This window comes from Ascaphus truei, chromosome 10 (genome assembly GCF_040206685.1).
Source record: "Ascaphus truei isolate aAscTru1 chromosome 10, aAscTru1.hap1, whole genome shotgun sequence".
NCBI lineage: Eukaryota > Metazoa > Chordata > Amphibia > Anura > Ascaphidae > Ascaphus > Ascaphus truei.
In genome coordinates, this window is record NC_134492.1 from 55,787,882 (window position 1) to 55,810,851 (window position 22,970).

At 35.3% G+C, this 22,970-nt stretch overlaps 17 non-coding genes across 17 annotated transcripts; all 17 read right to left on the reverse strand.

Annotated features, from left to right (window-relative positions):
* Positions 1 to 73, reverse strand: TRNAK-UUU (transfer RNA lysine (anticodon UUU)). The gene has a single exon. It is a non-coding gene; the product is annotated as a tRNA-Lys (tRNA).
* Positions 74 to 2,630: 2,557 nt separating this feature from the next.
* On the reverse strand, positions 2,631 to 2,703 carry TRNAK-UUU (transfer RNA lysine (anticodon UUU)). The gene has a single exon. It is a non-coding gene; the product is annotated as a tRNA-Lys (tRNA).
* Positions 2,704 to 4,381: 1,678 nt separating this feature from the next.
* TRNAK-UUU (transfer RNA lysine (anticodon UUU)) lies at positions 4,382 to 4,454 on the reverse strand. Its single transcript has one exon. It is a non-coding gene; the product is annotated as a tRNA-Lys (tRNA).
* Positions 4,455 to 6,128: 1,674 nt separating this feature from the next.
* TRNAK-UUU (transfer RNA lysine (anticodon UUU)) lies at positions 6,129 to 6,201 on the reverse strand. The gene has a single exon. It is a non-coding gene; the product is annotated as a tRNA-Lys (tRNA).
* A 2,575-nt stretch (positions 6,202 to 8,776) lies between these two features.
* Positions 8,777 to 8,849, reverse strand: TRNAK-UUU (transfer RNA lysine (anticodon UUU)). The gene has a single exon. It is a non-coding gene; the product is annotated as a tRNA-Lys (tRNA).
* An 811-nt stretch (positions 8,850 to 9,660) lies between these two features.
* TRNAK-UUU (transfer RNA lysine (anticodon UUU)) lies at positions 9,661 to 9,733 on the reverse strand. The gene has a single exon. It is a non-coding gene; the product is annotated as a tRNA-Lys (tRNA).
* A 1,125-nt stretch (positions 9,734 to 10,858) lies between these two features.
* TRNAK-UUU (transfer RNA lysine (anticodon UUU)) lies at positions 10,859 to 10,931 on the reverse strand. Its single transcript has one exon. It is a non-coding gene; the product is annotated as a tRNA-Lys (tRNA).
* A 1,973-nt stretch (positions 10,932 to 12,904) lies between these two features.
* Positions 12,905 to 12,977, reverse strand: TRNAK-UUU (transfer RNA lysine (anticodon UUU)). The gene has a single exon. It is a non-coding gene; the product is annotated as a tRNA-Lys (tRNA).
* Positions 12,978 to 13,792: 815 nt separating this feature from the next.
* Positions 13,793 to 13,865, reverse strand: TRNAK-UUU (transfer RNA lysine (anticodon UUU)). The gene has a single exon. It is a non-coding gene; the product is annotated as a tRNA-Lys (tRNA).
* An 806-nt stretch (positions 13,866 to 14,671) lies between these two features.
* TRNAK-UUU (transfer RNA lysine (anticodon UUU)) lies at positions 14,672 to 14,744 on the reverse strand. The gene has a single exon. It is a non-coding gene; the product is annotated as a tRNA-Lys (tRNA).
* Positions 14,745 to 15,552: 808 nt separating this feature from the next.
* TRNAK-UUU (transfer RNA lysine (anticodon UUU)) lies at positions 15,553 to 15,625 on the reverse strand. The gene has a single exon. It is a non-coding gene; the product is annotated as a tRNA-Lys (tRNA).
* Positions 15,626 to 16,433: 808 nt separating this feature from the next.
* TRNAK-UUU (transfer RNA lysine (anticodon UUU)) lies at positions 16,434 to 16,506 on the reverse strand. Its single transcript has one exon. It is a non-coding gene; the product is annotated as a tRNA-Lys (tRNA).
* Positions 16,507 to 17,298: 792 nt separating this feature from the next.
* Positions 17,299 to 17,371, reverse strand: TRNAK-UUU (transfer RNA lysine (anticodon UUU)). The gene has a single exon. It is a non-coding gene; the product is annotated as a tRNA-Lys (tRNA).
* A 1,688-nt stretch (positions 17,372 to 19,059) lies between these two features.
* On the reverse strand, positions 19,060 to 19,132 carry TRNAK-UUU (transfer RNA lysine (anticodon UUU)). Its single transcript has one exon. It is a non-coding gene; the product is annotated as a tRNA-Lys (tRNA).
* An 807-nt stretch (positions 19,133 to 19,939) lies between these two features.
* Positions 19,940 to 20,012, reverse strand: TRNAK-UUU (transfer RNA lysine (anticodon UUU)). The gene has a single exon. It is a non-coding gene; the product is annotated as a tRNA-Lys (tRNA).
* Positions 20,013 to 20,818: 806 nt separating this feature from the next.
* On the reverse strand, positions 20,819 to 20,891 carry TRNAK-UUU (transfer RNA lysine (anticodon UUU)). The gene has a single exon. It is a non-coding gene; the product is annotated as a tRNA-Lys (tRNA).
* A 1,206-nt stretch (positions 20,892 to 22,097) lies between these two features.
* Positions 22,098 to 22,170, reverse strand: TRNAK-UUU (transfer RNA lysine (anticodon UUU)). Its single transcript has one exon. It is a non-coding gene; the product is annotated as a tRNA-Lys (tRNA).
* Positions 22,171 to 22,970: the final 800 nt, after the last annotated feature.

Consider the following 22,970-nt stretch of genomic DNA (forward strand, 5'->3'; position numbering starts at 1 on the left):
CGCCCGAACAGGGACTTGAACCCTGGACCCTCAGATTAAAAGTCTGATGCTCTACCGACTGAGCTATCCAGGCTCTTACTTTGTGCCTCTGGGAAAAAAAAACAGTTTATAAAAGAAGCAGAACCTTCCTTTCATCATTTCTAATATCTTTTTTTCTCAAACATTTATAGAGAAAGACATTGCGACAGTGTCCATTTTACAGTGACGTCATAAAGCAGATTGAAATTTAGGCATGACTAGTTACTACATGTTTAGCTTGAGTTATGGACATCCAACGTTCTCTTCTATTCTACAACATATCGCCTATTCTGCGTTCCGTGAATAAAATGGGAAAACAAACACACAAAAAAGAGGCGTGATCTATGATCAGGAAAAATGCTCCCCTGCCGACAGTGTTGGTGTTTAATATTCATCAATGTTAGTTTTACTCAATACACCAATGTAGCAATTTGGTATGATGTGACAGTTTTTATAAATTACATTTTAAAATGAAAGGATAGCAAAAGCAATTTTCTTGAAACTTTGGCTTTACCTATGTATACTTAGAAACATAAGGTAAGAAACATATCTGTTCGACTCAAGGTGTAATGTTTAAAATTCATCAATGCTAACTTAGCGCCATAAAAAATTGCTGAATCTTGGAATGATGTGCCTGTTTCACAAATTCCATTTGAAACGAAATGTACAGTAAACATACTTAGCTGGAAATTTTGCCTGTACCAAGTGGTATTAAGAAACAGTGATTTGATAGGAACAAGTCCATGTTTACTAGAAGGACTAGTGATTAAAATGATCAGCGATTAAAATGATCAACTTGTATATGCTTCACATGGTTTTAAAAACTCTACATTTAAGCAAAGTATAAAACAAACAAAGACAACGCCCGAACAGGGACTTGAACCCTGGACCCTCAGATTAAAAGTCTGATGCTCTACCGACAGAGCTATCCAGGCTCTTACTTTTTGTGTCTGGGGGGGGAAAAAAAACAGTTTATAAAAGAAGCAGAACCTTCCTTTCATCACTTCTAATATCTTTTTTTGGCAAACATTTATAAAGAAAGACATTGCGACAGTGTCCATTTTACAGTGACGTCATAAAGCAGATTGGAATTTAGGCATGACTAGAAACTACATGTTTAGCTTGAGTTGTGGATATCCAACGTTCTCTTCTATTCTACAACATATCGTCTATTCTGCGTTCCGTGAATACAATGGGAAAACAAACACACAAAAAAGAGGCGTGATCTATGATCAGGAAAAATGCTCCCCTGCCGACAGTGTTGGTGTTTAATATTCCTCAATGTTAGTTTTACTCAATACACCAATGTAGCAATATTGTATGATGTGACAGTTTTTATAAATTACATTCTAAAATGAAAGGATAGCAAAAGCAATTTGCTTGAAACATTGGCTTTACCTACAGTATGTTTACTTAGAAACATAAGGTAAGAAACATATCTGTTCGACTCAAGGTGTAATGTTTAAAATTCATCAATGCTAACTTAACGCCATAAAAAATTGCTGAATCTTGGAATGATGTGCCTGTTTCACATATTCCATTTGAAAAGAAATGTACAGTAAACATACTTAGCTGGAAACTTTGCCTGTACCAAGTGGTATTAAGAAACAGTGATTTGACAGGAACAAGTCCATGTTTACTAGAAGGACTAGTGATTAAAATGATCAACTTGTATATGCTGCACATGGTTTTAAAAACTCTACATTTTAACAAAGTATAAAACAAAGACAACGCCTGAACAGGGACTTGAACCCTGGACCCTCAGATTAAAAGTCTGATGCTCTACCGACTGAGCTATCCGGGCTCTTACTTTGTGCGTCTGGGGAAAAAAACCCAGTTTATATAAGAAGCAAAACCTTCCTTTCATCACTTCTAATATCTTTTTCTCTCAAACATTTATAAAGAAAGACATTGCGACAGTGTCCATTTTACAGTGGCATCATAAAGCAGATTTAAATTTAGGCATGACTAGAAACTACATGTTTAGCTTGAGTTGTGGATATCCAACGTTCTCTTCTATATTACAACATATCGTCTATTCTGCGTTCCGTGAATAAAATGGGAAAACAAACACACAAAAAAGAGGCGTGATCTATGATCAGGAAAAATGCTCCCCTGCCGACAGTGTTGGTGTTTAATATTCATCAATGTTAGTTTTACTCAATACACAAATGTAGCAATTTGGTATGGTGTGACAGTTTTTATAAATTGCATTCTAAAATGAAAGGATAGCAGAAGCAATTTGCTTGAAACGTTGGCTTTACCTATGTTTACTTAGAAACATAAGGTAAGAAACATATCTGTTCGACTCAAGGTGTAATGTTTAAAATTCATCACTGCTAACTTAACGCCATAAAAAATTGCTGAATCTTGGAATGATGTGCCTGTTTCACAAATTCCATTTGAAAAGAAATGTACAGTAAACATACTTAGCTGGAAACTTTGCCTGTATCAAGTGGTATTAAGAAACAGTGATTTGACAGGAACAAGTCCATGTTTACTAGAAGGACTAGTGATTAAAATGATCAGCGATTAAAATGATCAACTTGTATATGCTGCACATGGTTTTAAAAACTTTACATTTTAACAAAGTATAAAACAAACAAATACAACGCCCGAACAGGGACTTGAACCCTGGACCCTCAGATTAAAAGTCTGATGCTCTACCGACTGAGCTATCCGGGCTCTTTCTTTGTACTTATGGGGGGGAAAAAAAACAGTTTATAAAAGAAGCAGAACCTTCCTTTCATCATTTCTAATATCTTTTTTTCTCAAACATTTATAGAGAAAGACATTGCGACAGTGTCCATTTTACAGTGACGTCATAAAGCAGATTGAAATTTACGCATGACTAGATACTACATGTTTAGCTTGAGTTGTGGACATCCAACGTTCTCTTCTATTCTACAACATATCGCCTATTCTGCGTTCCGTGAATAAAATGGGAAAACAAACACAAAAAAGAGGCGTGATCTATGATCAGGAAAAATGCTCCCCTGCCGACAGTGTTGGTGTTTAATATTCATCAATGTTAGTTTTACTCAATACACCAATGTAGCAATTTGGTATAATGTGACACTTTTTATAAAATACATTCTAAAATGAAAGGATAGCAAAAGCAATTTTCTTGAAACTTTGGCTTTACCTATGTATACTTAGAAACATAAGGTAAGAAACATATCTGTTCGACTCAAGGTGTAATGTTTAAAATTCATCAATGCTAACTTAGCGCCATAAAAAATTGCTGAATCTTGGAATGATGTGCCTGTTTCACAAATTCCATTTGAAAAGAAATGTACAGTAAACATACTTAGCTGGAAATTTTGCCTGTACCAAGTGTTATTAAGAAACAGTGATTTGATAGGAACAAGTACGTGTTTACTAGAAGGACTAGTGATTAAAATGATCAGCGATTAAAATGATCAACTTGTATATGCTTCACATGGTTTTAAAAACTCTACATTTAAACAAAGTATAAAACAAACAAAGACAACGCCCGAACAGGGACTTGAACCCTGGACCCTCATATTAAAAGTCTGATGCTCTACCGACAGAGCTATCCAGGCTCTTACTTTTTGTGTCTGGGGGGGGGGAAAAAAACAGTTTATAAAAGAAGCAGAACCTTCCTTTCATCACTTCTAATATCTTTTTTTGGCAAACATTTATAAAGAAAGACATTGCGACAGTGTCCATTTTACAGTGACGTCATAAAGCAGATTGGAATTTAGGCATGACTAGAAACTACATGTTTAGCTTGAGTTGTGGATATCCAACGTTCTCTTCTATTCTACAACATATCGTCTATTCTGCGTTCCGTGAATACAATGGGAAAACAAACACACAAAAAAGAGGCGTGATCTATGATCATGAAAAATGCTGCCCTGCCGACAGTGTTGGTGTTTAATATTCCTCAATGTTAGTTTTACTCAATACACCAATGTAGCAATATTGTATGATGTGACAGTTTTTATAAATTACATTCTAAAATGAAAGGATAGCAAAAGCAATTTGCTTGAAACATTGGCTTTACCTATAGTATGTTTACTTAGAAACATAAGGTAAGAAACATATCTGTTCGACTCAAGGTGTAATGTTTAAAATTCATCAATGCTAACTTAACGCCATAAAAAATTGCTGAATCTTGGAATGATGTGCCTGTTTCACAAATTCCATTTGAAAAGAAATGTACAGTAAACATACTTAGCTGGAAACTTTGCCTGTACCAAGTGGTATTAAGAAACAGTGATTTGACAGGAACAAGTCCATGTTTACTAGAAGGACTAGTGATTAAAATGATCAACTTGTATATGCTGCACATGGTTTTAAAAACTCTACATTTTAACAAAGTATAAAACAAAGACAACGCCCGAACAGGGACTTGAACCCTGGACCCTCAGATTAAAAGTCTGATGCTCTACCGACTGAGCTATCCGGGCTCTTACTTTGTGTGTCTGGGGGAAAAAAAACAGTTTATAAAAGAAGCAGAACCTTCCTTTCATCATTTCTAATATCTTTTTTTCTCAAACATTTATAAAGAAAGACATTGCGACAGTGTCCATTTTACAGTGACGTCATAAAGCAGATTGAAATTTAGGCATGACTAGAAACTACATGTTTAGCTTGAGTTGTGGATATCCAACGTTCTCTTCTATATTACAACATATCGTCTATTCTGCGTTCCGTGAATAAAATGGGAAAACAAACACACAAAAAAGAGGCGTGATCTTTGATCAGGAAAAATGCTCCTCTGCCGACAGTGTTGGTGTTTAATATTCATCAATGTTAGTTTTACTCAATACACCAATGTAGGAATTTGGTATGGTGTGACAGTTTTTATAAATTGCATTCTAAAATGAAAGGATAGCAAAAGCAATTTGCTTGAAACGTTGGCTTTACCTATGTTTACTTAGAAACATAAGGTAAGAAACATATCTGTTCGACTCAAGGTGTAATGTTTAAAATTCATCACTGCTAACTTAACGCCATAAAAAATTGCTGAATCTTGGAATGATGTGCCTGTTTCACAAATTCCATTTGAAAAGAAATGTACAGTAAACATACTTAGCTGGAAACTTTGCCTGTACCAAGTGGTATTAAGAAACAGTGATTTGACAGGAACAAGTCCATGTTTACTAGAAGGACTAGTGATTAAAATGATCAGCGATTAAAATGATCAACTTGTATATGCTGCACATGGTTTTAAAAACTTTACATTTTAACAAAGTATAAAACAAACAAATACAACGCCCGAACAGGGACTTGAACCCTGGACCCTCAGATGTAAAAGTCTGATGCTCTACCGACTGAGCTATCCGGGCTCTTACTTTGTGCGTCTGGGGGAAAAAAAACATTTTATAAAAGAAGCAGAACCTTCCTTTCATCATTTCTAATATCTTTTTTTCTTAAACATTTATAAAGAAAGACATTGCAACAGTGTCCATTTTACAGTGACGTCATAAAGCAGATTGAAATTTAGGCATGACTAGAAACTACATGTTTAGCTTGAGTTGTGAACATCCAACGTTCTCTTCTATTCTACAACATATCGCCTATTCTGTGTTCCGTGAATAAAATGGGAAAACAAACACACAAAAAAGAGGCGTGATCTATGATCAGGAAAAATGCTCCTCTGCCGACAGTGTTGGTGTTTAATATTCATCAATGTTAGTTTTACTCAATACACCAATGTAGCAATTTGGTATGATGTGACAGTTTTTATAAATTACATTCTAAAATGAAAGGATAGCAAAAGCAATTTGCTTGAAACTTTGGCTTTACCTATGTTTACTTAGAAACATAAGGTAAGAAACATATCTGTTTGACTCAAGGTGTAATGTTTAAAATTCATCAATGCTAACTTAATGCCATAAAAAATTGCTGAATCTTGGAATGATGTGCCTGTATCACAAATTCCATTTGAAAAGAAATGTACAGTAAACATACTTAGCTGGAAACTTTGCCTGTACCAAGTGGTATTAAGAAACAGTGATTTGACAGGAACAAGTCCATGTTTACTAGAAGGACTAGTGATTAAAATGATCAACTTGTATATGCTGCACATGGTTTTAAAAACTCTACATTTTAACAAAGTATAAAACAAACAAAGACAACGCCCGAACAGGGACTTGAACCCTGGACCCTCAGATTAAAAGTCTGATGCTCTACCGACTGAGCTATCCGGGCTCTTACTTTGTGCGTCTGGGGGAAAAAAAACATTTTATAAAAGAAGCAGAACCTTCCTTTCATCACTTCTAATATCTTTTTTTATCAAACATTTATAAAGAAAGACATTGCGACAGTGTCCATTTTACAGTGACGTCATAAAGCAGATTGAAATTTAGGCATGACTAGAAACTACATGTTTAGCTTGAGTTGTGGATATCCAACGTTCTCTTTTATTCTACAACATATCGCCTATTCTGAGTTCCGTGAATACAATGGGAAAACAAACACACAAAAAGAGGCGTGATCTTTGATCAGGAAAAATGCTCCTCTGCCGACAGTGTTGGTGTTTAATATTCATCAATGTTAGTTTTACTCAATACACCAATGTAGCAATTTGGTATGATGTGACAGTTTTTATAAATTACATTATAAAATGAAAGGATAGCAAAAGCAATTTGCTTGAAACATTGGCTTTACCTATGTTTACTTAGAAACATAAGGTAAGAAACATATCTGTTCGACTCAAGGTGTAATGTTTAAAATTCATCACTGCTAACTTAACGCCATAAAAAATTGCTGAATCTTGGAATGATGTGCCTGTTTCACAAATTCCATTTCAAAAGAAATGTACAGTAAACATACTTAGCTGGAAACTTTGCCTGTATCAAGTGGTATTAAGAAACAGTGATTTGACAGGAACAAGTCCATGTTTACTAGAAGGACTAGTGATTAAAATGATCAGCGATTAAAATGATCAACTTGTATATGCTGCACATGGTTTTAAAAACTCTACATTTTAACAAAGTATAAAACAAACAAAGACAACACCCGAACAGGACTTGAACCCTGGACCCTCAGATTAAAAGTCTGATGCTCTACCGACTGAGCTATCCGGGCTCTTTCTTTGTACTTATGGGGGGAAAAAAAACAGTTTATAAAAGAAGCAGAACCTTCCTTTCATCATTTCTAATATCTTTTTTTCTCAAACATTTATAAAGAAAGACATTGCGACAGTGTCCATTTTACAGTGACGTCATAAAGCAGATTGAAATTTAGGCATGACTAGAAACTACATGTTTAGCTTGAGTTGTGGACATCCAACGTTCTCTTCTATTCTACAACATATCGCCTATTCTGCGTTCCGTGAATAAAATGGGAAAACAAACACACAAAAAAGAGGCGTGATCTATGATCAGGAAAAATACTCCCCTGCCGACAGTGTTGGTGTTTAATATTCATCAATGTTAGTTTTACTCAATACACCAATGTAGCAATTTGGTATGATGTGACAGTTTTTATAAATTACATTCTAAAATGAAAGGATAGCAAAAGCAATTTGCTTGAAACTTTGGCTTTACCTATGTTTACTTAGAAACATAAGGTAAGAAACATATCTGTTCGACTCAAGGTGTAATGTTTAAAATTCATCAATGCTAACTTAGCGCCATAAAAAATTGCTGAATCTTGGAATGATGTGCCTGTTTCACAAATTCCATTTGAAAAGAAATGTACAGTAAACATACTTAGCTGGAAATTTTGCCTGTACCAAGTGGTATTAAGAAACAGTTATTTGATAGGAACAAGTACGTGTTTACTAGAAGGACTAGTGATTAAAATGATCAGCGATTAAAATGATCAACTTGTATATGCTTCACATGGTTTTAAAAACTCTACGTTTTAAAAACTCTACATTTTAACAAAGTATAAAACAAACAAAGACAACGCCCGAACAGGGACTTGAACCCTGGACCCTCAGATTAAAAGTCTGATGCTCTACCGACTGAATTTATCCAGGCTCTTACTTTGTGTTTCTTCAGGAAAAAAAACAGTTTATAAAAGAAGCAGAACCTGCCTTTCATCACTTCTAATATCTTTTTTTCTCGAACATTTATAAAGATAGACATTGCGACGGTGTCCATTTTACAGTGACGTCATAAAGCAGATTGAAATTTAGGCATGACTAGAAACTACATGTTTAGCTTGAGTTGTGAACATCCAACGTTCTCTTCTATTCTACAACATATCGCCTATTCTGCGTTCCGTGAATAAAATGGGAAAACAAACACACAAAAAAGAGGCGTGATCTATGATCAGGAAAAATGCTCCCCTGCCGACAGTGTTGGTGTTTAATATTCATCAATGTTAGTTTTACTCAATACACCAATGTAGCAATATTGTATGATGTGACAGTTTTTATAAATTACATTCTAAAATGAAAGGATAGCAAAAGCAATTTGCTTGAAGCATTGGCTTTACCTACAGTATGTTTACTTAGAAACATAAGGTAAGAAACATATCTGTTCGACTCAAGGTGTAATGTTTAAAATTCATCAATGCTAACTTAACGCCATAAAAAATTGCTGAATCTTGGAATGATGTGCTTGTTTCACAAATTCCATTTGAAAAGAAATGTACATTAAACATACTTAGCTGGAAACTTTGCCTGTACCAAGTGGTATTAAGAAACAGTGATTTGACAGGAACAAGTCCATGTTTACTAGAAGGACTAGTGATTAAAATGGTCCACTTGTATATGCTACACATGGTTTTAAAAACAATACATTTTAAAAAAGTATAAAACAAACAAAGACAACGCCCGAACAGGGACTTGAACCCTGGACCCTCAGATTAAAAGTCTGATGCTCTACCGACTGAGCTATCCGGGCTCTTATTTTGCGCGTTTGGGGAAAAAAAACAGTTTATAAAAGAAGCAGAACCTTCCTTTCATCATTTCTAATATCTTTTTTTCTCAAACATTTATAAAGAAAAACATTGCAACAGTGTCCATTTTACAGTGACGTCATAAAGCAGATTGAAATTTAGGCATGACTAAAAACTACATGTTTAGCTTGAGTTGTGGATATCCAACGTTCTCTTATATTTGACAGCATATCGCCTATTCTGCGTTCCGTGAATAAATTGGGAAAACAAACACAAAAAAAGAGGCGTGATCTATGATCAGGAAAAATGCTCCCCTGCCGACAGTGTTGGTGTTTAATATTCATCAATGTTAGTTTTACTCAATACACCAATGTAGCAATATTGTATGATGTGACAGTTTTTATAAATTACATTCTAAAATGAAAGGATAGCAAAAGCAATTTGCTTGAAACGTTGGCTTTACCTACAGTATGTTTACTTAGAAACATAAGTTAAGAAACATATCTGTTCGACTCAAGGTGTAATGTTTAAAATTCATCAATGCTAACTTAACGCCATAAAAAATTGCTGAATCCTGGAATGATGTGCCTGTTTCACAAATTCCATTTGAAAAGAAATGTACAGTAAACATACTTAGCTGGAAACTTTGCCTGTACCAAGTGGTATTAAGAAACAGTGATTTGACAGGAACAAGTCCATGTTTACTAGAAGGACTAGTGATTAAAATGATCAGCGATTAAAATTATCAACTTGTATATGCTGCACATGGTTTTAAAAACTCAAGATTTTAACAAAGTATAAATCAAACATAAACAACGCCCGAACAGGGACTTGAACCCTGGACCCTCAGATTAAAAGTCTGATGCTCTACCGACTGAGCTATCCGGGCTCTTACTTTGTACCTCTGGGAAAAAAAAAACAGTTTACAGGCATACCCCGCTTTAAGGACACTCACTTTAAGTACACTCGCGAGTAAGTACATATCGCCCAATAGGCAAACGGCAGCTCACGCATGCGCCTGTCAGCACGTCATAAACAGCAATACCGGCTCCCTTCCTGTTCCGAAGCTGTGCACAAGCGGGGAGACTATAGAGCCTATAACAAATGCGTTATTTACATCAGTTATGCACGTATATGACGATTGCAGTACATTACATGCATCGATAAGTGGGGAAAAGGTAGTGCTTCACTTTAAGTACATTTTCGCTTTACATACATGCTCCGGTCCCATTGCGTACGTTAATGTGGGGTATGCCTGTATAAAAGAAGCAGAACCTTCCTTTCATCATTTCTAATATCTTTTTTTCTCAAACATTTATAAAGAAAGACATTGCAACAGTGTCCATTTTACAGTGACGTGATAAAGCAGATTGAAATTTAGGCATGACTAAAAACTACATGTTTAGCTTGAGTTGTGGATATCCAACGTTCTCTTCTATTCTACAACATATCGCCTATTCTGCGTTCCGTGAATAAAATGGGAAAACAAACAGAAAAAAAGAGGTGTGATCTATGATCAGGAAAAATGCTCCCCTGCCGACAGTGTTGGTGTTTAATATTCATCAATGTTAGTTTTACTCAATACACCAATGTAGCAATATTGTATGATGTGACAGTTTTTATAAATTACATTCTAAAATGAAAGGATAGCAAAAGCAATTTGCTTGAAACATTGGCTTTACCTATGTTTACTTAGAAACATAAGGTAAGAAACATATCTGTTCGACTCAAGGTGTAATGTTTAAAATTCATCAATGCTAACTTAACGCCATAAAAAATTGCTGAATCTTGGATTGATGTGCCTGTTTCACAAATTCCATTTGAAAAGAAATGTACAGTAAACATACTTAGCTGGAAACTTTGCCTGTACCAAGTGGTATTAAGAAACAGTGATTTGACAGGAACAAGTCCATGTTTACTAGAAGGACTAGTGATTAAAATGATCAACTTGTATATGCTACACATGGTTTTAAAAACAATACATTTTAACAAAGTATAAAACAAAAAAAGACAATGCCCGAACAGGGACTTGAACCCTGGACCCTCAGATTAAAAGTCTGATGCTCTACCGACTGAGCTATCCGGGCTCTTACTTTCTGCGTTTGGGGGGAAAAAAAACAGTTTATAAAAGAAGCAGAACCTTCCTTTCATCATTTCTAATATCTTTTTTCTCAAACATTTATAAAGAAAGACATTGCAACAGTGTCCATTTTACAGTGACGTGATAAAGCAGATTCAAATTTAGGCATGACTAAAAACTACATGTTTAGCTTGAGTTGTGGACATCCAACGTTCTCTTCTATTCTACAACATATCGCCTATTCTGCGTTCCGTGAATAAAATGGGAAAACAAACAGAAAAAAAGAGGCGTGATCTATGATCAGGAAAAATGCTCCCCTGCCGACAGTGTTGGTGTTTAATATTCATCAATGTTAGTTTTACTCAATACACCAATGTAGCAATTTGGTATGATGTGACAGTTTTTATAAATTACATTCTAAAATGAATGGATAGCAAAAGCAATTTGCTTGAAACATTGGCTTTACCTACAGTATGTTTACTTAGAAACATAAGGTAAGAAACATATCTGTTCGACTCAAGGTGTAATGTTTAAAATTCATCAATGCTAACTTAACGCCATAAAAAATTGCTGAATCTTGGAATTATTTATTTATTTATTTATTTATAAAATATTTTACCAGGAAGTAATACATTGAGAGTTACCTCTCGTTTTCAAGTATGTCCTGGGCACAGAGTAAAACAAATAATACATGGTTACAAATACAGTTACATAAATGAACAAGGTATACATTTATATACAAGACATTGCATGCACAGTTAAAGAAAATATATATTATGAGCGTATGAAACAGTTACAGACCAGATTAAAGTGTGAGACAGCCTTAGATTTGAAAGAACTTAAGCTGGTGGTGGATATGAGAGTCTCTGGTAGGTTGTTCCAGTTTTGGGGTGCACGGAAGGAGAAGGAGGAACGTCCGGATACTTTGTTGAGTCTTGGGACCATGAATAGTCTTTTGGAGTCTGATCTCAGGTGATAGGTACTGCATGTGGTAGGGGTGAGGAGCTTGTTCAGGTAGCTGGGTAGCTTGCCCAGAAAGTATTTGAGGGTGAGACAGGAAAGGTGAACTTTGCGCCTAGACTCTAGTGATGACCAATCTAGTTCTTTGAGCATTTCGCAGTGATGTGTGTTGTAGTTGCATTGGAGAACAAAACGACAAATTGAATTGTAGAGGGTGTCAAGTTTGCTAAGGTGGGTTTGAGGAGCCGAGCCATATACTATGTCTCCATAGTCAATAATTGGCATTAGCATCTGCTGTGCAATACGCTTTCTGACCAGGAGACTTAGGGAGGATTTGTTCCTGTAAAGTACCCCTAGTTTGGCATAGGTCTTGGTTGTCAGGGTATCAATGTGCATCCCGAATGTTAAGTGGGAGTCAAACCATAAGCCCAGGTATTTAAAACTAGTGACAGGTGTTAGGGTGGTTTTAGCGTTGGTTCTAATCAGGAGCTCAGTCACTGGAAGCTTTACAAATTTAGTCTTGGTCCCAAATACCATTGTTACAGTCTTGTCAGTGTTTAAAAACAGTTTGTTTTGGGAAATCCAGTTTTCGAGTCTCAAAAAGTCAGACTGAAGTATGTGTTGAAGGTCAGAGAGGCTATGGCTGTGTGCATACAGGATTGTGTCATCTGCATACATGTGTATTGAGGCTTCCTTACAAGCTGTGGGAAGATCATTAATGAACACTGAGAAGAGTAGGGGCCCCAGAACAGAGCCTTGCGGGACACCACAGGTGATATCCAGGGGGGTTGCCTGTTTCACATATTCCATTTGAAAAGAAATGTACAGTAAACATACTTAGCTGGAAACTTTGCCTGTACCAAGTGGTATTAAGAAACAGTGATTTGACAGGAACAAGTCCATGTTTACTAGAAGGACTAGTGATTAAAATGATCAGCGATTAAAATGATCAACTTGTATATGCTGCACATGGTTTTAAAAACTCTACATTTTAACAAAGTATAAATCAAACATAAACAACGCCCGAACAGGGACTTGAACCCTGAACCATCAGATTAAAAGTCTGATGCTCTACCGACTGAGCTATCCAGGCTCTTACTTTGTACCTCTGGGGGAAAAAAAACAGTTTATAAAAGAAGCAGAACCTTCCTTTCATCATTTCTAATATCTTTTTTTCTCAAACATTTATAAAGAAAGACATTGCAACAGTGTCCAGTTTACAGTGACGTGATAAAGCAGATTCAAATTTAGGCATGACTAAAAACTACATGTTTAGCTTGAGTTGTGGACATCCAACGTTCTCTTCTATTTTACAACAAATCGCCTCTTCTATTCTACAACATATCGCCTATTCTGCGTTCCGTGAATAAAATGGGAAAACAAACACAAAAAAAGAGGCGTGATCTATGATCAGGAAAAATGCTCCCCTGCCGACAGTGTTGGTGTTTAATATTCATCAATGTTAGTTTTACTCAATACACCAATGTAGCAATTTGGTATGATGTGACAGTTTTTATAAATTACATTCTAAAATGAAAGGATAGCAAAAGCAATTTGCTTGAAACATTGGCTTTACCTATGTTTACTTAGAAACATAAGGTAAGAAACATATCTGTTCGACTCAAGGTGTAATGTTTAAAATTCATCAATGCTAACTTAACGCCATAAAAAATTGCTGAATCTTGGAATGATGTGCCTGTTTCACAAATTCCATTTGAAAAGAAATGTACAGTAAACATACTTAGCTGGAAACTTTGCCTGTACCAAGTGGTATTAAGAAACAGTGATTTGACAGGAACAAGTCCATGTTTACTAGAAGGACTAGTGATTAAAATGATCAACTTGTATATGCTACACATGGTTTTAAAAACAATACATTTTAACAAAGTATAAAACAAACAAAGACAATGCCCGAACAGGGACTTGAACCCTGGACCCTCAGATTAAAAGTCTGATGCTCTACCGACTGAGCTATCCGGGCTCTTACTTTGTGCCTCTGGGGGAAAAAAAGCAGTTTATTAAAGAAGCAGAACCTTCCTTTCATCATTTCTAATATCTTTTTTTCTCAAACATTTATAAAGAAAGACATTGCAACAGTGTCCATTTTACAGTGACGTGATAAAGCAGATTCAAATTTAGGCATGACTAAAAACTACATGTTTAGCTTGAGTTGTGGACATCCAACGTTCTCTTCTATTCTACAACATATCGCCTATTCTGCGTTCCGTGAATAAAATGGGAAAACAAACACAAAAAAAGAGGCGTGATCTATGATCAGGAAAAATGCTCCCCTGCCGACAGTGTTGGTGTTTAATATTCATCAATGTTAGTTTTACTCAATACACCAATGTAGCAATATTGTATGATGTGACAGTTTTTATAAATTACATTCTAAAATGAAAGGATAGCAAAAGCAATTTGCTTGAAACATTGGCTTTACCTATGTTTACTTAGAAACATAAGGTACAAACATATCTGTTCGACTCAAGGTGTAATGTTTAAAATTCATCAATGCTAACTTAACGCCATAAAAAATTGCTGAATCTTGGAATGATGTGCCTGTTTCACAAATTCCATTTGAAAAGAAATGTACAGTAAACATACTTAGCTGGAAACTTTGCCTCTACCAAGTGGTATTAAGAAACAGTGATTTGACAGGAACAAGTCCATGTTTACTAGAAGGACTAGTGATTAAAATGATCAGCGATTAAAATGATCAACTTGTATATGCTGCACATGGTTTTGAAAACTCTACATTTTAACAAAGTATAAATCAAACAAAAACAACGCCCGAACAGGGACTTGAACCCTGGACCCTCAGATTAAAAGTCTGATGCTCTACCGACTGAGCTATCCGGGCTCTTACTTTGTACCTCTGGGGAAAAAAAAAACAATTTATAAAAGAAGCAGAACCTTCCTTTCATCATTTCTAATATCTTTTACTCAAACAAATTTTAAAGAAAGACATTGCAACAGTGTCCATTTTACAGTGACGTCATAAAGCAGATTGAAATTTAGGCATGACAAGAAACTACATGTTTAGCTTGAGTTGTGGACATCCAACGTTCTCTTCGATTCTACAACATATCGCCTATTCTGCGTTCCGTGAATAAAATGGGAAAACAAACACAAAAAAAAGAGGCGTGATCTATGATCAGGAAAAATGCTCCCCTGCCGACAGTGTTGGTGTTTAATATTCATCAATGTTAGTTTTACTCTATACACCAATGTAGCAATATTGTATGATGTGACAGTTTTTATAAATTACATTATAAAATGAAAGGATAACAAAAGCAATTTGCTTGAAACATTGGCTTTACCTATGTTTACTTAGAAACATAAGGTAAGAAACATATCTGTTCGACTCAAGGTGTAATGTTTAAAATTCATCAATGCTAACTTAACGCCATAAAAAATTGCTGAATCTTGGAATGATGTGCCTGTTTCACAAATTCCATTTGAAAAGAAATGTACAGTAAACATACTTAGCTGGAAACTTTGCCTGTACCAAGTGGTATTAAGAAACAGTGATTTGACAGGAACAAGTCCATGTTTACTAGAAGGACTAGTGATTAAAATGATCAGCGATTAAAATGATCAACTTGTATATGCTGCACATGGTTTTGAAAACTCTACATTTTAACAAAGTTTAAATCAAACAAAAACAACGCCCGAACAGGGACTTGAACCCTGGACCCTCAGATTAAAAGTCTGATGCTCTACCGACTGAGCTATCCAGGCTCTTACTTTGTGTCTCTGGGGAAAAAAAAAACAGTTTATAAAAGAAGCAGAACCTTCCTTTCATCATTTCTAATATCTTTTTTTCTCAAACATTTATAAAGAAAGACATTGCAACCGTGTCCATTTTACAGTGACGTGATAAAGCAGATTCATATTTAGGCATGACTAAAAACTACATGTTTAGCTTGAGTTGTGGATATCCAACGATCTCTTCTATTCTACAACATATCGCCTATTCTGGGTTCCGTGTATAAAATGGGAAAACAAACACAAAAAAAGAGGCGTGATCTATGATGAGGAAAAATGCTCCCCTGCCGACAGTGTTGGTGTTTAATATTCATCAATGTTAGTTTTACTCAATACACCAATGTAGCAATTTGGTATGATGTGACAGTTTTTATAAATTACATTCTAAAATAAAAGGATAGCAAAAGCAATTTGCTTGAAACGTTGGCTTTACCTATGTTTACTTAGAAACATAAGGTAAGAAACATATCTGTTCGACTCAAGGTGTAATGTTTAAAATTCATCAATGCTAACTTAACGCCATAAAAAATTGCTGAATCTTGGAATGATGTGCCTGTTTCACAAATTCCATTTGAAAAGAAATGTACAGTAAACATACTTAGCTGGAAACTTTGCCTGTACCAAGTGGTATTAAAAAACAGTGATTTGACAGGAACAAGTCCATGTTTACTAGAAGGACTAGTGATTAAAATAATCAGCGATTAAAATGATCAACTTGTATATGCTGCACTTGGTTTTGAAAACTCTACATTTTAACAAAGTATAAATCAAACAAAAACAACGCCCGAACAGGGACTTGAACCCTGGACCCTCAGATTAAAAGTCTGATGCTCTACCGACTGAGCTATCCGGGCTCTTACTTTGTGTCTCTGGGAAAAAAAAAACAGTTTATAAAAGAAGCAGAACCTTCCTTTCATCATTTCTAATATCTTTTTTTCTCAAACATTTATAAAGAAAGACATTGCAATCGTGTCCATTTTACAGTGACGTGATAAAGCAGATTCAAATTTAGGCATGACTAAAAACTACATGTTTAGCTTGAGTTGTGGACATCCAACGTTCTCTTCTATTCTACAACATATCGCCTATTCTGGGTTCCGTGTATAAAATGGGAAAACAAACACAAAAAAAGAGGCGTGATCTATGATGAGGAATAATGCTCCCCTGCCGACAGTGTTGGTGTTTAATATTCATCAATGTTAGTTTTACTCAATACACCAATGTAGCAATTTGGTATGATGTGACAGTTTTTATAAATTACATTCTAAAATGAAAGGATAGCAAAAGCAATTTGCTTGAAACATTGGCTTTTACCTATGTTTACTTAGAAACATAAGGTAAGAAACATATCTGTTCGACTCAAGGTGTAATGTTTAAAATTCATCAATGCTAACTTAACGCCATAAAAAATTGCTGAATCTTGGAATGATGTGCCTGTTTCACAAATTCCATTTGAAAAGAAATGTACAGTAAACATACTTAGCTGGAAACTTTGCCTGTACCAAGTGGTATTAAGAAACAGTGATTTGACAGGAACAAGTCCATGTTTACTAGAAGGACTAGTGATTAAAATGATCAACTTGTATATGCTGCACATGGTTTTGAAAACTCTACATTTTAACAAAGTTTAAATCAAACAAAAACATCGCCCGAACAGGGACTTGAACCCTGGACCCTCAGATTAAAAGTCTGATGCTCTACCGACTGAGCTATCCGGGCTCTTACTTTGTGACTCTAGGGAAAAAAAAAACAGTTTATGAAAGAAGCAGAACCTTCCTTTCATCATTTCTAATATCTTTTTTTCTCAAACATTTATAAAGAAAGACATTGCAACCGTGTCCATTTTACAGTGACGTGATAAAGCAGATTGAAATTTAGGCATGACTAAAAACTACATGTTTAGCTTCAGTTGTGGACATCCAACGTTCTCTTCTATTCTACAACATATCGCCTATTCTGGGTTCCGTGTATAAAATGGGAAAACAAACACAAAAAAAGAGGCGTGATCTATGATCAGGAAAAATACTCCCCTGCCGACAGTGTTGGTGTTTAATATTCATCAATGTTAGTTTTACTCAATACACCAATGTAGCAATTTGGTATGATGTGACAGTTTTTATAAATTACATTCTAAAATGAAAGGATAGCAAAAGCAATTTGCTTGAAACATTGGCTTTACCTATGTTTACTTAGAAACATAAGGTAAGAAACATATCTGTTCGACTCAAGGTGTAATGTTTAAAATTCATCAATGCTAACTTAACGCCATAAAAAATTGCTGAATCTTGGAATGATGTGCCTGTTTCACAAATTCCATTTGAAAAGAAATGTACAGTAAACATACTTAGCTGGAAACTTTGCCTGTACCAAGTGGTATTAAGAAACAGTGATTTGACAGGAACAAGTCCATGTTTACTAGAAGGACTAGTGATTAAAATGATCAGCGATTAAAATGATCAACTTGTATATGCTGCACATGGTTTTGAAAACTCTACATTTTAACAAAGTTTAAATCAAACAAAAACAACGCCTGAACAGGGACTTGAACCCTGGACCCTCAGATTAAAAGTCTGATGCTCTACCGACTGAGCTATCCGGGCTCTTACTTTGTGTCTCTGGGGAAAAAAAAAACAGTTTATGAAAAAGCAGAACCTTCCTTTCATCATTTCTAATATCTTTTTTTCTCAAACATTTATAAAGAAAGACATTGCAATCATGTCCATTTTACAGTGACGTGATAAAGCAGATTCAAATTTAGGCATGACTAAAAACTACATGTTTAGCTTAAGTTGTGGACATCCAACGTTCTCTTCTATTCTACAACATATCGCCTATTCTGGGTTCCGTGTATAAAATGGGAAAACAAACACAAAAAAAGAGGCGTGATCTATGATCAGGAAAAATGCTCCCCTGCCGACAGTGTTGGTGTTTAATATTCCTCAATGTTAGTTTTACTCAATACACCAATGTAGCAATTTGGTATTATGTGACGGTTTTTATAAATTACATTCTAAAATGAAAGGATAGCAAAAGCAATTTGCTTGAAACATTGGCTTTACCTATGTTTACTTAGAAACATAAGGTAAGAAACATATCTGTTCGACTCAAGGTGTAATGTTTAAAATTCATCAATGCTAACTTAACGCCATAAAAAATTGCTGAATCTTGGAATGATGTGCCTGTTTCACAAATTCCATTTGAAAAGAAATGTACAGTAAACATACTTAGCTGGAAACTTTGCCTGTACCAAGTGGTATTAAAAAACAGTGATTTGACAGGAACAAGTCCATGTTTACTAGAAGGACTAGTGATTAAAATGATCAGCGATTAAAATGATCAACTTGTATATGCTGCACTTGGTTTTGAAAACTCTACATTTTAACAAAGTATAAATCAAACAAAAACAACGCCCGAACAGGGACTTGAACCCTGGACCCTCAGATTAAAAGTCTGATGCTCTACCGACTGAGCTATCCGGGCTCTTACTTTGTGTCTCTGGGAAAAAAAAAACAGTTTATAAAAGAAGCAGAACCTTCCTTTCATCATTTCTAATATCTTTTTTTCTCAAACATTTATAAAGAAAGACATTGCAACCGTGTCCATTTTACAGTGACGTGATAAAGCAGATTCAAATTTAGGCATGACTAAAAACTACATGTTTAGCTTGAGTTGTGGACATCCAACGTTCTCTTCTATTCTACAACATATCGCCTATTCTGGGTTCCGTGTATAAAATGGAAAAACAAACACAAAAAAAGAGGCGTGATCTATGATCAGGAAAAATGCTCCCCTGCCGACAGTGTTGGTGTTTAATATTCCTCAATGTTAGTTTTACTCAATACACCAATGTAGCAATATTGTATGATGTGACAGTTTTTATAAATTACATTCTAAAATGAAAGGATAGCAAAAGCAATTTGCTTGAAACATTGGCTTTACCTATGTTTACTTAGAAACATAAGGTAAGAAACATATCTGTTCGACTCAAGGTGTAATGTTTAAAATTCATCAATGCTAACTTAACGCCATAAAAAATTGCTGAATCTTGGAATGATGTGCCTGTTTCACAAATTCCATTTGAAAAGAAATGTACAGTAAACATACTTAGCTGGAAACTTTGCCTGTACCAAGTGGTATTAAGAAACAGTGATTTGACAGGAACAAGTCCATGTTTACTAGAAGGACTAGTGATTAAAATGATCAGCGATTAAAATGATCAACTTGTATATGCTGCACATGGTTTTGAAAACTCTACATTTTAACAAAGTATAAATCAAACAAAAACATCGCCCGAACAGGGACTTGAACCCTGGACCCTCAGATTAAAAGTCTGATGCTCTACCGACTGAGCTATCCGGGCTCTTATTTTGTGCCTCTGGGAATAAAAAACAGTTTATAAAAGAAGCAGAACCTTCCTTTCATCATTTCTAATATCTTTTTTTCTCAAACATTTATAAAGAAAGACATTGCATCCGTGTCCATTTTACAGTGACGTGATAAAGCAGATTGAAATTTAGGCATGACTAAAAACTACATGTTTAGCTTGAGTTGTGGACATCCAACGTTCTCTTCTATTCTACAACATATCGCCTATTCTGGGCTCCGTGTATAAAATGGGAAAACAAACACAAAAAAAGAGGCGTGATCTATGATCAGGAAAAATGCTCCCCTGCCGACAGTGTTGGTGTTTAATATTCATCAATGTTAGTTTTACTCAATACACCAATGTAGCAATATTGTATGATGTGACAGTTTTTATAAATTACATTCTAAAATGAAAGGATAGCAAAAGCAATTTGCTTGAAACATTGGCTTTACCTATGTTTACTTAGAAACATAAGGTAAGAAACATATCTGTTCGACTCAAGGTGTAATGTTTAAAATTCATCAATGCTAACTTAACGCCATAAAAAATTGCTGAATCTTGGAATGATGTGCCTGTTTCACAAATTCCATTTGAAAAGAAATGTACAGTAAACATACTTAGCTGGAAACTTTGCCTGTACCAAGTGGTATTAAGAAACAGTGATTTGACAGGAACAAGTCCATGTTTACTAGAAGGACTAGTGATTAAAATGATCAGCTATTAAAATGATCAACTTGTATATGCTGCACATGGTTTTGAAAGCTCTACATTTTAACAAAGTATAAATCAAACATAAACATCGCCCGAACAGGGACTTGAACCCTGGACCCTCAGATTAAAAGTCTGATGCTCTACCGACTGAGCTATCCGGGCTCTTACTTTGTGCCTCTGGGGGAAAAAAAAACAGTTTATAAAAGAAGCAGAACCTTCCTTTCATCATTTCTATTATCTTTTTTTCTCAAACTTTTATAAAGAAAGACATTGCAACAGTGTCCATTTTACAGTGACGTGATAAAGCAGATTGAAATTTAGGCATGACTAGAAACTACATGTTTAGCTTGAGTTGTGGACATCCAACGTTCTCTTCTATTCTACAACATACACTGGCGACACACTTTATTCGAGCTCGGCTAGTCCCACGAATTCGGGTATACCCGGGTGTATTGAGGTTTGTGACTGTTTTCTGCCCGAGTGCATTGAGTTATTTTCCGGCAGGGATTGAAGCATTTTATTCCCGTTGGCTGCAATACTGCACACTACATATATATATACTGCATTACAATTCATGAATTTATGCCATCTGGTAGACACGCAAAGCATTGCAGCCTATTAAATCCTAATCATTATCATTTAACAGATCAGCCGCCCATCAGCCAGGCATGAACCCAGGCTGGGAAGGCAAATGCAACGGGGCTTGTCAGAGGTGAGGAGCGGCGCATTCCAGGTATCTGCCAGGTACATACCGGGTATTTGCTCGAATAAAGTGTGTCGGTGCAGTATCGCCTATTCTGCGTTCCGTGAATAAAATGGGAAAACAAACAGAAAAAAAGAGGCGTGATCTATGATCAGGAAAAATGCTCCCCTGCCGACAGTGTTGGTGTTTAATATTCATCAATGTTAGTTTTACTCAATACACCAATGTAGCAATATTGTATGATGTGACAGTTTTTATAAATTACATTCTAAAATGAAAGGATAGCAAAAGCAATTTGCTTGAAACATTGGCTTTACCTATGTTTACTTAGAAACATAAGGTAAGAAACATATCTGTTCGACTCAAGGTGTAATGTTTAAAATTCATCAATGCTAACTTAACGCCATAAACAATTGCTGAATCTTGGAATGATGTGCCTGTTTCACAAATTCCATTTGAAAAGAAATGTACAGTAAACATACTTAGCTGGAAACTTTGCCTGTACCAAGTGGTATTAAGAATCAGTGATTTGACAGGAACAAGTCCATGTTTACTAGAAGGACTAGTGATTAAAATGATCAGCGATTAAAATGATCAAATTGTATATGCTGCACATGGTTTTGAAAACTCTACATTTTAACAAAGTATAAATCAAACAAAAAAATCGCCCGAACAGGGACTTGAACCCTGGACCCTCAGATTAAAAGTCTGATGCTCTACCGACTGAGCTATCCAGGCTCTTACTTTGTGACTCTGGGGAAAAAAAAAACAGTTTATAAAAGAAGCAGAACCTTCCTTTCATCATTTCTAATATCTTTTTTTCTCAAACATTTATAAAGAAAGACATTGCGACAGTGTCCATTTTACAGTGACGTTATAAAGCAGATTCATATTTAGGCATGACTAAAAACTACATGTTTAGCTTGAGTTGTGGACATCCAACGTTCTCTTCTATTCTACAACATATCGCCTATTCTGCGTTCTGTGAATAAAATGGGAAAACAAACTCAAAAAAAGAGGCGTGATCTATGATCAGGAAAAATGCTCCCCTGCCGACAGTGTTGGTGTTTAATATTCATCAATGTTAGTTTTACTCAATACACCAATGTAGCAATATTGTATGATGTGACAGTTTTTATAAATTACATTCTAAAATGAAAGGATAGCAAAAGCAATTTGCTTGAAACATTGGCTTTACCTATGTTTACTTAGAAACATAAGGTAAGAAACATATCTGTTCGACTCAAGGTGTAATGTTTAAAATTCATCAATGCTAACTTAACGCCATAAACAATTGCTGAATCTTGGAATGATGTGCCTGTTTCACAAATTCCATTTGAAAAGAAATGTACAGTAAACATACTTAGCTGGAAACTTTGCCTGTACCAAGTGGTATTAAGAATCAGTGATTTGACAGGAACAAGTCCATGTTTACTAGAAGGACTAGTGATTAAAATGATCAGCGATTAAAATGATCAACTTGTATATGCTGCACATGGTTTTGAAAACTCTACATTTTAACAAAGTATAAATCAAAC